This window comes from Triticum aestivum, chromosome 3D (assembly GCF_018294505.1).
Source record: "Triticum aestivum cultivar Chinese Spring chromosome 3D, IWGSC CS RefSeq v2.1, whole genome shotgun sequence".
Taxonomy (NCBI): Eukaryota; Viridiplantae; Streptophyta; class Magnoliopsida; order Poales; family Poaceae; genus Triticum; species Triticum aestivum.
Genome location: NC_057802.1, coordinates 95,418,406 through 95,424,105, shown reverse-complemented (window position 1 = coordinate 95,424,105; position 5,700 = coordinate 95,418,406).

Below are 5,700 nucleotides of genomic sequence, written 5' to 3'. Positions count from 1 at the left end.
TTTAGTTTAGGTTTAGAGCATAGATAGCATCTTCTCTACTATAATTGTGTATAATCTCAATTCTCACTAGTAGTCTTATTAGTTAGTACATTATGCTTTTTATGTGTCATTTAAATAATGTAGTGCCAGATTTCTCAACTCATTGCCATATAATGAATTATTATTGTTATATTATTAATAGATGATGGAACAAAAACTATTTCCCTTCAAAGTGAAAAATCTTTCAGTGAAGTAAATATTAGTGCACGAGTTATTTTATATACAAGAAAAAAAATTGGCATGTCGTGGTAGAATTAGTATTTGTCATAAATGAATTCAAATGCATTTCCAATAGAAAATGTAATACACATATCTAGTGAACTGTAAACGAAAGTTATCCACAGACTCCTTGTAGGGGTTGTATAAAATATTATGAAAATATGGTGCAACTATGATTTGTTGCCACAAGTATTCCAATGTGATCACACCAGAAGGAACTTTAGGTTTAGTTTTGGTTAAGAAGAAAGATGAAAGATGAAAAAAGAAGAAGATAAAGAGGAGAAAGAAGAAGTGTATTTTCCCCCTATTTTTAGATTACTATGCTCTTTTTTTCAACATTTTCAGTTTTCTTTCATGTCTAAAGAAATCCCTAGTTTTGAAGGGTGCCAATTGCCATTGCCAACTAACCTACCAAATTAACTAAGTGTTGTTGATGTTGTTGAGCACAAGTGCATTGCTTTTTTTTCTCAGTTTTCTTTCATGTCTAGAAACTTGGCTCTATGTTTATAGATATGCTTCTAGCTAGATACTAATTGGTCTCTTCTGCTGCTTATTAGAGATGGGGGGAGGCCGTCACCGTTGTCTCCGCTCTGCCACACCGAAGTACGAGTTGGATGCTTTCGAGTTCTTCAGTATCATACTTGGGACTTCCTCCAAGAGGCAGGTATATAGAAGGAGAGATCTCCCCTTCACCCATCTCATTATGATAACTCTGTTGTTTGCTACATCACTCCTTGTCCCAAACTGTAGAGGCTGCCTGACACTTATATGAACATGCTGGGTGAAGATCCGCCAAATAATTTGAAGCTGCGACAGGCCGGCAGCGGGGTTCGCAGGCTGTGGGACGTGGAGTTGGTGATCAAGGAGGGCCACATGTACCTGTGTCATGGCTGGGAGAAGTTCTACCGTGCCTACGACCTGCGGCTGGGGTACTTCCTTCTCTTCAGGCACGACGACGACGCCAACATGCTCATCATGAAGGTGTTCAACGCGACTATGTGTCGCATGCGCTACGCTGACGACGATGATGCCGGTACGTTCTGCCTCTTCTTATTCCTCTACATTTGGCTTTGTCTTGCATCGATTGTTAACGGTCATTAATTGTTGCATTTGGACAAGCAATGGGAGCAGCAACAGCGACACTGGCTACAGCAAAAGCAACATCGATTCTGGCTGTAGCAAAAGCAGTAGCGATTCGGGCTGCAGCAAAGACAACAAGGAGGATGATCCGGACTGGAGTGGGGAAGAAGAGGAGCAGAGTGGGCATCCGGCTGAGGATGACCTCCTAGCGATGGTGGTGGCCGACCAAGGGCAGGAGATGGTGGTGGCGCACCATGGGCAAGAGATGGTGGTGGCTGAGGATGAACTAGCGATGGTGGTGGCGCCGGCGATCCCATAGCTGGGCGACATGACCACGCCAATTGTGGTAGAAGACTACATCCCACTGCCACCACCGCCTCCACCGCCTCGCCGCTCTTGGCGCATCAGGCTGAGGAAGGAGAAGGAGAAGAACAATGAGAACTGAACTATGTCAGGTATGTCAGATCTCCAAAATGATCTATATATAGTTTGCTCTAATATGCTTAGTTACCTATGTTAGCTCTAATATGCTTAGTTACATATGTTAGCTCTAATATGCTAAGTTATCTCTACTATGCTTAGTTTCCTATAGGTTAGCTCCAAAATTACTTATGTTAGCACAAAATGACCAAGTTTACATAATAAGCTTATAGTCTTCTTCTTCTTCTTCCAAAATGACATAAGTTAGCTCTAATATGCTTAGTTCACTCAAAGATGGCATAATTAGCTAGGTTGGCTCCATTTTACCTAAGTTGGCTCTAATATGCTAAGTTATCTCTAATATGCTTAGTTTCCTATAGGTTAACTCCAAAATTACTTATGTTAGCACAAAATGACCAAGTTTATATAATAAGCTTAATTATAGTCTTCTTCTTATTATTATTATTATTATTATTATTATTATTATTATTATTATTATTATTATTCTAGTCTTCTTCTAGTATTCTTCTAGTCTTCTTCTTCTTCTTCATTTTCTTCTAGGTTAGCTCCATTTTACTTAAGTATGCTTATTTCTTATAGTCTTCTTCTTCTTCTTCATTTTCTTCTTCTTTTTCTAACATCTTGTTTATCATTTTGCAGATTTGATTTAATTCACGGAAGCTTGCATGGATGGAGTGCTTCTTTTCCATTTGTGCTTTTATTTTGTATCAATGAACTTGCATGGTTGGAACTTGTTATATGGATGGATGGACAACGGTGTAGGATGAATAATGAGAAACTTTTGTAATATGTAAGGATGGAACTATATATGTGTTGGTTATGTATGTATATATGATGAAACTTGTGTGTTGGATATGCTTGTTTTGTATATATGTGAATTGCTGTGTATATCTCTGTATATCTATGAATTGCTGTCAAATTGAATGAATTAAATTACAAACAGGGTTGTACAGGCTCTTTGCCGTCTGCCACCGACGGCAACGGGCTCTTTGCCGTCTACCACCGACGGCAACGGGCTCTTTGCCGTCCGCCGCAGACGGCAAATAAGCCACGTGGCAACCACCTGTGCTTCCTGGCAGCTGACCCATTTGGTCAGTTTGCCTACAGTGGCAGACGGCAAAGGCTTGAAGCTCTTTGCCGTCAGCCGCGGACGGCAAAGGCTGCCGTTAGACGCCTAACAGACTAACAGCGAATTTATTGCCGTCGGCTTTCTTTGCCGTCCGCCGCTGATGGCAAAGGCCCCTTTGCCGTCCGCTTCAGAAAGCAGACGGCAAAGAAGCTCTTTACCGTAGCCTACTTTGCCGGAGCCTTTTGCCGTCTGCGGCGGACGGCAAAGCTCTTTGCCGTCCGCCACCCTTGCCTTTGCCGTCCGCCGTGGCAGACGGCAAAGTAGCAGATTCCTGTAGTGTGTCTAGAGTTTTACTAGCATATTGGATAACATTTAATTTCTTATCAACTCTTTGTCCTAGGACAGCACCTACAGCATAATCACTAGCATCACACATAATTTCAAAGGGTAAATTCCAATCAGGTGGTTGAACAATGGGTGCAGAAATCAAAGCTTTCTTAAGTATTTCAAATGCTTCTACACAATCATCATCAAAGACAAATGGAACATCTTTTTGTAAGAGATTAGTCAGAGGCCTAGAAATTTTATAGAAGTCCTTAATGAACCTCCTATAAAAACCGGCATGACCAAGGAAACTTCTTATACCTTTAATGTCCTTGGGACATGGCATCTTTTCAATAGCATCAACTTTAGCTTTATCAACTTCAATACCTCTTTCAGAAATTTTATGCCCCAAGACAATACCTTCATTAACCATAAAGTGGCACTTTTCCCAATTCAAGACAAGATTAGTTTCTTCACAGCTCTGCAAAACTCGATCAAGGTTGCTTAAGCAATCATCAAAAGAAGTTCCATATACGGAGAAATCATCCATGAAAACCTCAACAATCTTTTCACAAAAATCAGAGAATATAGCCATCATGCATCTTTGAAAGGTAGCAGGTGCATTGCATAAACCAAAAGGCATACGTCTATAAGCAAAGGTATCGAAAGGGCAAGTAAAAGTGGTCTTTTCTTGATCCTCTTTTGACACAGGTATTTGAGAGAAACCAGAATAACCATCTAGAAAGCAAAAATGTGTATGTTTGGATAATCTTTCTAGCATTTGATCAATAAAAAGTAAAGGGTAATGAACCTTTTTAGTAGCTTTATTTAATTTGCGGAAATCAATTACCATTCTATAACCTATAATAATTCTTTGTGGGATCAACTCATCTTTATCATTAGGAACAACAGTAATACCTCCCTTCTTAGGGACACAATGGACAGACTTACCCACTGACTATCAGCAACGGGATAAATTATACCTGCCTCCAGAAGCTTTAGTATTTATTTTCTTACCACTTCTTTCATCTTAGGATTTAACGGTCATTGGTGATCAGCAACTGGTTTAGCATCTTTCTCCAATTTTATTTTGTGCTGGCACAAAGTGGGACTAATGCCCTTAAGATCATCAAGAGTATATCCAATAGCAGAACGGTGCTTCTTCAAAGTTTTCAATAATTTCTTTTCTTCATGCTCTGAAAGGTTAGCACTAATAATAACAGGATATATCTTCTTTTCATCAAGATAAGCATATTTGAGAGTATCAGGTAATGGTTTAAGCTCAAACACGGGATCACCCTTGGGTGGAGGAGGATCCCCTAAGATTTCAACAGGCAAGTTGTACTTCAAAATAGGTCCCTGTTTAAAGAATACTTCATCTATTTCGCTTCTTTCATTCATAAACATATCATTTTCATGGTCGAGTAGATACTGTTCTAAAGGATCATTAGGAGGCATGACAATAGAGGCAAGAACAATAATTTCATCTTTACTAGGCAATTCTTTATCATGGGGTTGTCTACGAAATTTAGCAAAATTAAACTCATGAGACATATCCCCCAAATCAATAGTAACAACATCCTTTTTGCAGTCTATCCTAGCATTAACAATATTCAGGAAGGGTCTACCAAATATAATGGGACAAAAGTTATCTTGTGGGGAACCAAGAACAAGAAAATCAGAAGGATATTTAACTTTCCCACACAAGACTTCAACATCTCTAACCATCCCAACTGGTGAAATAGTATCTCTATTGGCCAGCTTAATTGTAACATCAATTTCTTCTATCTCAGCAGGTGCAATATCATGCATAATTTCTTTGTACAAGGAATGAGGTATTGCACTTGCACTAGCACCCATATCACATAAGCCATAATAGCAATGATGTAACATCCCAAATTTTCTATTTGGAATGTTATACATAGATCATTCATGCATATCATATTTTATTGCATTTTCGTTTCGCAATCCTCGAAATTCTAAGCAACTCAAGGACCCTCGGAGAGAGTTGGGGATTTCACTGTTTTCATATTTGAATATTATCAAATATTGAAACGAGGATTATTTGTTTTAATTATTTTTCTCTTCGAAAATATTTCATATTAAAATAAATGAGAGGAGATAATATGGCTTCTCCAAAATAAATGAAATATTGGAGGAAAAATATTAAAATCAAATATTTGATTTTATTCAGATTTTATTGCTATTTTATTTGCATTAGAAAATTTGCATGTTTTCAAAATTGCATTTTAGGGGCAAGAAAATGTTCATCTTGTTCTAAATATTTTGTTTAGACGGTGAAAATTTGTTTTGGCATTTTTAGATTTTTATTTGTTCTTCTAGGATTTATTTTCGGCGGAAACTGTTTAAAAAAAACTTCAGCGCCCGACTGGGCCGAAGCCCAGCCGAGCCAGGCCGACCCACCCCGCCGCCACCGCCCTCCCCCGCGGGCCCAGTGCCCGCACCGGACTCCGCCGGAGTCCGGGAGTCCGCCGCCGCCCCGGCGCCCCCTTCCCCAAGCCGACCCC